Source organism: Belonocnema kinseyi, chromosome 2 (genome assembly GCF_010883055.1).
Source record: "Belonocnema kinseyi isolate 2016_QV_RU_SX_M_011 chromosome 2, B_treatae_v1, whole genome shotgun sequence".
NCBI classification, from domain to species: Eukaryota; Metazoa; Arthropoda; class Insecta; order Hymenoptera; family Cynipidae; genus Belonocnema; species Belonocnema kinseyi.
In genome coordinates, this window is record NC_046658.1 from 67,113,199 (window position 1) to 67,125,249 (window position 12,051).

Consider the following 12,051-nt stretch of genomic DNA (forward strand, 5'->3'; position numbering starts at 1 on the left):
TAGAAAAGTAAGATCTGATATTTCAGTTGAAAAAGCTTGGAGAATGAAATAAAATATACTTTAATGTAGTCATTATTATGATTTTTCTAAATTTAAATTTTAAAAAAGTCAATTATGACATATCAGTTGCAAAATAAAACCAAAAGAAAAAAAAATACACTTATCAGTTTCTGTACTTATCTCAATTCGGGCCTTTATCAGGAGAGTATTGCTCTCTCCAAAAATAATTTGTTCACCTGTGCATGACAGACTGTCGAAGCAACGAGTGAGCTGCTTACATATTAACAAAATAAAATTATTGCATTCAGTATTATTAAATTTAAAAAAACTTAAACTCTACAAAAGTATGGTCTGGTATATCAGTTTAAAAAAGAGACAAATAAAAATAAAATATTTTCATTACATTCCGAATTAGGACTTCATTTGTTCACCTGTGCACGACAGATTGTCGAAACTTTCCTTTTTTTTTAATTTTAAATTCAATAAAAATAATCTCTGATATAACAGTTACAAAATAAGACCATAAGAAATTTTTTTTCATGTTAGGTTTTCATTTATGTAGCTGTGCACAAAAAATAACATTAATGTTTTTATTATTATAATATATATTTTTATTGTTAATTAAATAAAGCTTAGTTGAGATTGATCAGTGGCAAAATGAGATCTAGACAAATTAAATATCTTTAGTGGTTTCCAAGTTAGGACTTCAGTTATGTAGTTGCAGAGCACGAGAGATTGTCGAAGCAACGCGCGAGCCGTTCACATCTTAAAAAAATTACACGAATGTATTTATTATTGATATATTTTTTATTTATTTTTGGGAAAAGCAAGCTATGGTGTATGTATTACAGAATGAGGAAAATAAAATAAAATATCTTTTTTGATTTCCGAGTTAGGCCTTAATTTGTTCTGCTGTACACTACAAATTGTCGAGGTAACGTGCGAGCCGCTTACATCCTAATAAAACAAAATTAGTGCATTAATTATTATCAATTAAAAATTTTCAATTTTGATAAAAATACGGTCTGATATATCATGTGCAAAGTATAAGACCAAGAAAAATAAGATATCTTTATTGGTTTCCGGGTCAGGACCTATCTTGTTACAGCTGTGCTAACTCGGAAACCAATAAAAATTTGTTATTGTATTTAGTTATTGCATTTGTAACTGGCATTTCAGCCTTTAATTCCCTACGTGTTAATTAAGATCTTTTTATTTTCAATTATGCTATATTGTTTATGAAAAGTGTTTACACAATACTTTTTACGAAGAAACTATTGCAGATAGAAAAGATTAAAAAAATAATCGATTTCCTTGTTGGCCCTCATTTATTATTCATTTTGTTCCGATCTTTTGGACAAACATAAGTATGGGAAAAAACTATTACTTTTAAACATTTTTTAGTAATAATTAAAATTTTGTTTATCCCGCGAAACACTTTTTCTTGAAGAAATACTATCTGTTAGTAGATTCACTAAACGAAAAGTCACTGAAAGTAAAACATTAAAACATATTATTCTGTAGACAAAGAAACATCCACTCGCCCCCTACTCTGCTAATTTGATATTTTTAAATCAAAAAAATTAATTTTTACTCATCAGACCTTTCTCTTTATGGAACTATTAAGAGAAAATTGATCAATTTTTTCATAACACTCAAAATTCATCATGTACTTCGGTTACTCAGTGAAGGCGCATCCTTAATTAAGAAATGCATAGATATTTCATACACTATTGATCGTAAAACGTTCGATAAGGACCCATTGAAAAGCTTATCCAATCCTCTAAAAATAATATTGTATGCGTATTCACGACATAGCTTATCTAAAACGAATAATCCACGTGACCGTTCAAAAAAGGTTCGCAATTTTACATTATTTGTTAATAAGAAGACTTATTACTTTAATGTGGATAAGGGTTTCTAAGCTATAATAGCACGTGTGATTAAACGTTATATGCAACAAAATTTGATGTTATCTTCGAGTTCCAGCGCTTTGAATTTTTTCGTTTCATTTGACTGGACAAGCAAAAAAAACATGAAATTATATTAAATTTGTTTTAATAATTGGAAAAGGCCTTAAGGATTTTATTAATTTTGTCATCCTGATAAAATCTACAGATTGAATTTCAACATCACTTTATAAAATGCATTCAAACGTATCAGCACTTGATTATTTTGCAACGCTGTAAGAACAAAATGAGGGTCAAAATTTTCATACATTGGAAAAACCGATTAGTAAGAAAAATATAAAAACCGCTCTAAAATTTTAAAATTATTATTTTATTATTTTCTGACACATCAAATTTTAAAACTATAATTTCAAAGAAATACAATTTTTCCATCGATCCATAACAGAAAATTCGGTTCATCATTCACAATAATAAAAATAAAACATTAAAACATGTAATTCTACAAATATTTTTCATTTGGCAAGAATTTGGAAGGAAACGACTAGACTTCACTTGAACAATATTTTTTTCATTTAAAGAACTACGAAATTTAGTATTTTCAAAAAACCAGTCAACTTTGAAAACCCTGTAGGGCAAAATTCGCGTTCTTCAAAAAGAGCACATGTCCAAAAATATTCGAATGGATAATCACCCAACGTATTCAACGTATCTGGTGATTTTAGAATAAGAAACTTATTTTGAATGCTTATAATTTGTAAACGGTTATACTTGTTTAATTTATAACGCTACAAATTAAGATGCCTAATCGTTTGAACTTGTAATCTGTTATATTTAATTGCAATTATTTGTAATGACAAGCAGTCATCACTTTATTCCTCCTTCATTATGTAACGCAACCTTTTTTAATTAAATTAATTTCTCTTGTCTAATGTCTACACTTTTTACAGTTTTATTTATACTATCACTAATTTTTACTAGGTGTGATTAATATGCGTTGATACTACTATAAACCTTATTATTATTGTTATAGGAAATGGAAGAAATTGGTCTTTAGGATGATCGAATAAATCGAGATTTTGCTCAATAGAGGCGAAAGTTCTAAAAAGAAGTAATATAGAAGGATTTTACTCCTTAAGCCCCAGAGGTGCAATTTTCTTCTCAGTTCTCATATCGTTTCGAAGATTGCCAATTTTTTTCAACAATGTGTGGCCGGACATTGTGGCTCCAGATGAAAGAAGCTCTGAGTCATAAAGCTCTTCTTTTCCGACAATTTTTTGGAAGGAATTTCCCAAACCAGGATACATTACCATATCACCAAATTGCTGTCTTATTTCTGCCTGATCTTTATAATATTATCTTTGATAAGGAAACCTTGTTCCCTTTGTAAATCCTCTATATCTCGTTTTTAATTGCTTAGTTTTAAGACACAAATCTTTTGCAATGTGGAAATATACTGGGATCAAATAATCATCCATATTTTCTTTCATTATGGCAATTTTTTTCTATTTAAAGTTTTCACCCTTTAATTCTTTTTCTTTGGATCCACTGTACTGTGAAGTTATATGCAGATTATAGGATAAAAGAGCTCTTCTCGTACTGAAAGTTGAATAAAATGAGAATTCAATTGAAAGCTCCTTCATGTATGACGAATATGGCAGTTCTAAGAAAGGGTACAATAGAATCTGGATTCAACAAAATTACTTCTACTGATGTTCAGAATCAATAAAAGTTGATCAGTTTTTTGTTATTATTCATTTGAATTTACAATATTTTTAATATTAAGAATAAATTGACTTTTCATTGCAATATGAAGCTTCATAAGTCTTGATCTCAATACCTCACGAACGTGATGAAGTGAGAGACAAGGAACTAAGTACCATAATAAATCATGGGAACTCAAATATTCGACAGTGAAACACTATGATGAAACTGTCTGATGATCCACAAAATACCATTATCTTTTACCACTTTTTTTCTATCGCATTCAATATTAAGCTTTTATCAAGAATCCTTCAATTTGGCCAGTTTTGCCTATATCCGACTTTATCAGAAGTACTCACATTTACCTAGACATTTTGCCAGAGAAAAAGAGAAATGCAGAAATGATATTCCCGAGTGCAAATGATTTTCCGACTGTCGAGTTTGAATGTAGACAGTTTATATCATCGAGTGTACACAGCAATCCTGAACGTTAAATCTCCCTCTCGACATCAGTTAACATCCATATACATACGCAGAACCTGATTTTAACAAATTTGCCATCTGCAGAACAATATCAGAATCAACATATCAGGCAAGATTGAATGAGCGTACCCTCCCAAAGATTGACGCTCTAATCAGAGCTTTGTTATCGCACTCGTGCAGACTACATCTCATCCGAAATTGCCTCCGAATCTCATTCGTAAAAGTCCTTCCATAAGCCTAAATAAAACTCTTTGCAATATTTATCCGCCCAAAAGTGAGTGATAACCAAAATCGTTTCTCCTGATTCCGGACGCTACCAAAGGGGAAGGGAATAGAAGGGTGGAAAATAAGGCTGATGGTGGTTACCAGATACTGGGGTCATATCGGGTTCATTCAGTGGCGCGCTTGCCGGGAACCCATGCCAGCGAGTCGATCCGTTCCGTTGCCAGAGCCTAGCCAAACGACCAGTCTGCGATTGTCCGCGACCGGGTTCAACTGCGACATCGTTCGCTGTCGACAGTTTCTTGTCCTCTCCTCTCAATCCCATCTAATCCTCTCCTATCCTGAAAGAATCAATACAGAATCTCCGATCATCAAGATCTAATTTTGTTAGGATTATTTAAAAAAAAAAAGCTTATGGTGTCACTGATTATCCGGAGCTGATCATCTGGACCGAAAATAGATCCCAAGTCTCTGATTATCCATATTCATTGATCATTTGGGTCTACTCTTTATCCTAATCAACATTACCCCGCTCCCAGGATTCAATTTCAGCCAGTTTCTATCTGGATCCGCTGATCATCTGAATCAGTTCTTTGGATAAATCAACATTCGTTACAGCCACTGATCATCTGGAAATATCGATTAACGAGATCCACTGATAATCCGTATCCACAATCTGATTCGCTAATTACCAACCGAAAAAAGTACAGAGCCCTTTGCAATCGTTGATCCGCCACTAATTACCCCCACCTAAATTTTCCTCCTGCGTCTTATGCGTGTCCCAGCATCGCATTGAACCCACGAGTGTTTTCGCGCATCTTCGTCAAAGAGAGCAAGCCGAGATACCATTCGGACGTTCACGTGAAACATGAGAGTAGGAAACTTCGTTCTTAATTCGCAACATCGATTCGAGACTTCAACTTGCCAACTATAAAGGTGGGTTTATCACTTTAGAAACAACTAGATGTTAGATGAAAGGTGTGAGATGCAAAGATTCTGTAGTATCAGGGTGCGGCGATTTAGAAGTTGGGAGGAAAAGTGCTATAATTTATTGTACCACATTCTTATCCCCGAGGGTACTATTTTTGCGAGTTGGTATATTCTTTGCACTTTAGCCACAGGCAAGGGCCCTTTATGTAGGCTTTGTGACTTTATAAAAGTTCAAGGAAAGCTAGGCTTCATAGTTGTTAAAGGGAAACATCTACTCTAAATGCCGAATTAGGAGAATAGTGTTTAAATAGCGATTATTTGGCGAATTTCTTGGATTCATCCACTGACTTTAATTGTGTTCATTTTCTCCAGTCATAATTTGAATTTAAAATGTAAATACAAAAATACAAATAAAGTCAATGTCGTTGCAACTCGGTTGAAATAAAATTAATAAATAAAAAAGCGCTTTCCAAGTTATAATTATAAATTCAGTTACTTTTCTGGTATAAATCGATGGGTTCTACGAAGAATAGGCTATCTTTTTGTTACCGTTAAGAGTTAGGCTAACTTCATTGTGTATGGAATTTAGTTAACACGTAGAAGTGTTAAAATAAATAAAAACCTTTTAAAATTTCTTGTTTTGAAAGTTATAGGTGCCTAAATTACATTATAAACTGTAATACAAAATGTTGAAGTTTTGAATTCGTTGGACATATTTTGAAAAATAATACGTTATTTATTCCCCCTGAAAACTTAGCTAAATGAAGTTAGCCTAATTCTACACGGGAATAAAAAGATAGCCTATTCTTTGTCAAATCTATTGAAATAATCTAATAGTACTGCTTTCAAGCAGGGATTTTCTACTCCTGATGCTATTGAATTTTACTAAATTCTAATCTTGTTTAACAGCCTAAAATAATATTTCTCAATGTAGGCGCAATTAGATTCTAAATTTGCATTCTTAATAAATATTTGAATTTTGAATGATTGTAGTCAAACAGAATTTAAATTTCCATTTTTAAAGAATACTTCTGGTTTGGATATTTTTACTTTCATGATTTTGGGACCCATCCAGATTTTATTTTTGAATTAGCTGTATTTCTCATTTTTTCAATTAAGAGCTTTTACATTTGGATGTATATTTTCTTAGAATTTGTGAGCTTTTAGATTATACTGGCTTGTTTATCATCTATCAACTTCATTAACCATTCTGATTGGTAAATTACTCCCAGACGTAAATATCCTTCCTCTTCGGATCACCATTATAAAACATGCTAACATAGTAACGTTCGAAAGATACCTTACCTTAGTTAGTGACCTCTGGTGTTATTTTCATCGACAAATAGATTGATTAATGCACTCGATTTCATGTACCACGTCCTAACCATTAGATTCACTAAATTGGCTACTTTCAAACTAATCTTCTATTTAATTGAGTCTGTCAACAAGATTTTGATTTCAGATTCGAGAATGTAATCTGACAAAATGTTAGAATTTTGCCCTGCTCTATGTATTTAATTGATATATTTAGATTTTAGAGGTTTTCAATCAAGTATTCAGATTAGGACAATTTTTAATATTACAGACACGAACATTTTTCTCAAGCAAACGGAATATAATTATATCTTAAATAATAAAAGATATATTATCTTGTTTGCGCCTAAAATCCACTCAATATGTAATTTTTACTATCGATTTATAATAATGTTTATGTACTGTTACATATGCTCAGGATGACGACTTACAAGCTCTCACATAAAAGTATTAAAACCCTTAATATTTTTCCTGTTTGGTTACTGTTTTTTCTCTTTTTCAGACTTGACTTTCATACAACTTTTGGACTTATTTTACAAAGCGATTCAAATTTCTATTTTCTAAGCTTGAGTTTTTAGGTAAGAGGACTTAGAATTGAATTATTTTTAAGATTGAAACTGGAAGTTTCCAATACAAAATTTGCATATATTTGGGTTTAGGTAGTTTTAGTTTAAAGTTAACAACTTTGGATTTTCCAACTTGAAAGATTTCTTATTTTCATGGTTTCAAGTCTGGATTCTTTTGATCAACAGTCTTCAAGATTCGATTTTCCAATTAAAAAGCTGCATCTTTAGATTATCCATCACTGAGAGACCCAAATTTCCTAAGCTTCATAAATTTATTTCAATTTTTGAATTATTTACTTCGTTTTAAAAAAGCAATTAACGCGACATTGTCATTTAAGGTATAGAAAATATTAAATTTCCGAAGATATATAAAATTTGAAGATATGTTGAATTAAACTTTCACATAATTTTATTGACAAGGTGATCATTTGAAGTTATTAAAACTATAAACTACAAATTAGAGCACTCAAAGGGGGAAATTCTTTTTATTAAGTGTTTTGCAATTTCAAATTTTGAATTAAATGGCATTAAGCTCAAAAATCTTGAATTTCAAACTTTTATTGACTGAAACGTTCAAATATTTCTGGTTGAAAAACATAGATCCACGCTGGCACCACGAATACTTTAAATTAAAACTAATCTGCTTTTTTAAATCTCATTAATAACAATGTTGTCAATGAAATACGTACTTCTTCCAATTGAGAACAAAACTGAAAATAAAAATAAGTTCCCACCTCTCATCTGAATATAAAAAATACCAAATTTGTCCGCCTTTCACTAAATAAAAATGTTAAAAGAAAGAATTGGCCTTTTGCAATTCAAAAAAAAATTAATCAACGAAATTTTCTCCCCTTCAACTCAGTAAAAATGTGTATAACAAAATAAGTACCTCTTTCAGTTAAGAAAAACTTGAAAATCAAAATTTCCTCTCTTTCAATTCGGTAAAAACAATGAAAATAAAAAAATGTCACTTCCAATTCAGAAAAACTGTAAAATCCAAATATTTCAATTGTTTAGTTTTGAATATTTTATTTATAATTGTTTATTTTAAATGGAGAGCCAAATAGTACTAAATATTACAACATTGTTCTTTTTTAATTAAAAATTTTTTAATTAAATGTTTCATTCTGAATCTATTAAATTGAAATGGCTTTAAAATAAAAAATAGTTTATACAGTTTCAATCGCACGTCTTATAAAATCATTTGCTATTCAATTTTGTAACAATTGCACGGTAATTCAGTTGTAGAAATAATTAATTAATGTGTATTTACAGTTTACACGCATAAAACATTTTTACCAACAATTTTCAAAGCCAAACGTTTTTAACTTTTAATAGTTTCAGTCTTCTAAATTGCATTTAAAAAGTCTTCAAATTAAAATGTATCCACACTTCAAAATGAACACCTAAAATAGACCGTTTTTAAAGGAATGGTTTTTGAATCATCCATATTGTAAACCAAATGATTTCATTATTGAAATATTTAACAATTAAACTTGACATTTAAAAAAATGTGAAATCAAACTTATTTTAAATTGCATTATATCACGTGATATTTCAAATGTCTAAACCGATTTTTCTTGTAAACATTTGTAAAATAACCGGTAAATAATATTTCATTGTCATTTCCCGGCTGTCGCAGTCTCAAAATATTAATGTTTATTTCTCGGGTTTTCTGGCCTAGTGGTCACCCTGAATTAATGTTTCATACATTTCATTGTTAAAAATTTAATATTTGCTATGCGAAAAATTCCCTCAATGACACGTAATTTCCATACAGAAACATAGTATTAGCATTATAAAATTGAAACTCAGTTATGAAACATTGAAAACTTGGGTTTTTCAGTATAAGTGAAGCTTCCGGATTCAGAAAGTTTCTAATTAAGAGTTTATCGACATAGACTTCGTAATTAGGAAAAAATTAAGATTGTGGCATTATGATTTTTTTAATTCATAGATACAGGCCTCGGAATCACATCAGAGATAAAAAATAGTGTGAATAGTGACGTAAAATTGAAACAATATTGTCAAAATAGGGTCATAACATTTTTCAAGCATTAAACGTATGTGTCGTTTGAATTTAAAAGCAGTCTAATTTAATATTTTTTAAATATTAAAAATAAACTTCAATGTTTATTGAAAATGTTATTATTCAACTCCTTAGTTAAAAGTTGTACTACTTTCTTAAATATTTGTGTTTTTTTTTAAATACATTTTTAAATAAAAATGTAACTATTTTGTCGGAAATTCAACGGTTGTTCTAGAAAACTAATCATTTTGTATTGTAAATGCAACAATTTGGTACAAAAGTAAATTGCCTGGTAAAAAAATGTTTTTTTTTATTATTGGAAATTAATTATCTTTCATGAAATCTCAACTACTGCATTTTTGGTTAAAAATTAAATTTTTTTAAAAATCTATTGTTTAAACTATTTACTGGTTAACTTATGTAATTTGTTCAAAGTTTGTCTTTTTGGTAGAAAATTACCACTCAGGCGTGAACAAACAAAAGCGGAGCGAGCTATAATGAGTTAGTTCCCACCCACTGTCATCCCCAAAATCGGCGCTATAGAAGAGTTTCACTGTATTTGGTTCAAAATGTATTATTTTGTTGGAAATTCACATTTTCTATTAGAAAATTAAGCTTTTTGAATTTCTATTTTTTTCCGTTATGTGTGTATCACATGTTTCTCTGCTGTTTTTGGCCTTTACGGCAAACGAAACAATTCTATTAAAATAAAAAAATGTTATCAAATGAGAATCTGTTTTACAGATATCTACAGTATCGACGTTATGATAAATATCATTTTCCAAAGTAATTATTTTAATTTTGATAGAAAAACACGAAAGCTACCTATCATTTCAGGTTCTGTCTGGAAAATTCATTTTTTTGATAAAACATGTAACTACTTGGTTGAAAATACTTCTGTCTGATTGACAACACAGCCACACACAAGAAAAAGTGTGCGGATCTGGTAACAAGACACACGTATTCATATGCATTTTGGGGCGCTAAATTCAAATTCGGTATCAAAAATCACCCATCACGTCATGGTTGAGCCATAACCTCAAAAAATGACGAGAAATCATGCGCTGAGGCAAATAAATTTCAAAATAATGCCAGTGATGCAAATTTTCACTTCAAAAACATGTCGACAACTGTAAAGGATCAACCCTTGTCTGATATCAACTTATTTAACATAACTTTACCCAACAGAACCTGACCTCACCTAACCTGAATTAACAGAAATTTATTGAACTACACGTAAAGCTCTGGAAGCATATTTTCCCAGTAGCAAATGTGTGCTACATCGAATGGGTTAACTCGAGCCTAACCTAGAAATAAATCTAAACTAGCCTAACCTAATCTAACCTAACCTCACGAAACACAATTAAACTGATTGTGTTGTCCCGTTGTGTTTGCGGTACCGTTTGAATCAGCTTGGGCTTAACCTGCAAAGAGGTCAAACCTATCCTAACCTAAAAACCTGACCTAACCTAACCTAACCCCACCTAACTTAACTTCACGTAACACAATTAAACTCATTGTGTTGTCCCGTTGTGTTTGCGGTATCGTTTCATTCAGCTTCGGCTTAACCTACATAGAGGTTTAACCTATCCTAACCTAGCAAAACCTGACCTAACCTAACCTAGCTGAATGAAATTCAACCACACGTGTAGCTATGTAATCGTACGGTTCTCAGTCTTAAATGTGTGCTATATTTAATAGGTTAACTCGATCTTAACCTACAAATGAATCTAACTTAACAGAACCTAACGAAATTTTGCTTAACGCAAGATAAAATGTAAATACGAAAGATAGTATAAATATATCCCTTAAGTTTAAGAAAAGCAGAGAGAAAAAAATTTTGAATAAAACTCTTATTCGTTTGCATGTTTAAGTTACAGTTCTACATTTTAATTGATACAAACATTGTCAGGTTAATTGAAATGGGGTCAATTCTACTTGTAGTTCTAAATTTCTTCAAATGAGTAATGTGCGTCTAAATTTTTAACCACCCGTAGTACAATGAAATAAATTTTATTGTGTTACAAGGGGAAAACTCAAGTTAAGTTATGTTGCGTTAAGCAAAATTTCGTTAGGTTCTGTTAAGTTAGATTCATTTGTAGGTTAAGACCGAGTTAACCTATTAAATATAGCACACATTTAAGACTGAGAACCGTACGCTTACATAGCTACACGTGTGGTTGAATTTCATTCGGCTAGGTTAGGTTAGGTCAGGTTTTGTTAGGTTAGGATAGGTTAAACCTCTATGTAGGTTAAGTCGAAGCTGAATGAAACGGTACCGCAAACACAACGGGACAACACAATGAGTTTAATTGTGTTACGTGAGGTTAGGTTAGATTAGGTTAGGCTAGGTTAGATTTATTTCCAGGTTAGGCTCGAGTTCACCATTTCGATGTAGCACACATTTGCTACTGGGAAAATATGCTTCCAGAGCTTTACGCGTGGTTCAATAAATTTCTGTTAATTCAGGTTAGGTCAGATCAGGTTCTGTTAGGTAAAGTTATGTTAAATAAGTTGATATCAGGCAAGGGTTGATCCTTCACAGTTGTCGGCATGTTTTTGAAGTGAAAATTTGCATCACTGGCATTATTTTGAAATTTATTTGCCTCGGCGCATGATTTTTCGTCATTTTTTGAGGTTATGGCTCAACTATGACGTGATGGGTGATTTTTGATACCGAATTTGAATTCAACGCCCCAAAATCCATAGGAATACGTGTGTCTTGTTACCAGATCCACACACTCTTTTTGTGTGGCTGTGCAATTAATCTTCTTTGTATGAGGATTCGGCTATTGTGTTGAATATTCGTCCTGTTTAGTTTAATTAGTTATTTAAAAGAACGCCTTTGTTCGCTCAAAATTCAACTATATATTTGAAACCTGAACTTCTATGTTAA

General features: G+C 31.2%; 1 protein-coding gene across 2 annotated transcripts in view; it reads left to right on the plus strand.

The window, feature by feature from the left end:
• Positions 1-4,525: 4,525 nt before the first annotated feature.
• The window catches only part of LOC117168416 (rho-related BTB domain-containing protein 1), a 59,604-nt gene continuing 52,078 nt past the window's right edge, over positions 4,526-12,051 (plus strand). For both annotated transcript variants that reach the window (XM_033354050.1, XM_033354051.1), the window contains exon 1: positions 4,526-5,252. The gene's annotated coding sequence lies outside the window, so the exon portion shown is untranslated. The remainder of the gene's footprint in view (positions 5,253-12,051) is intronic.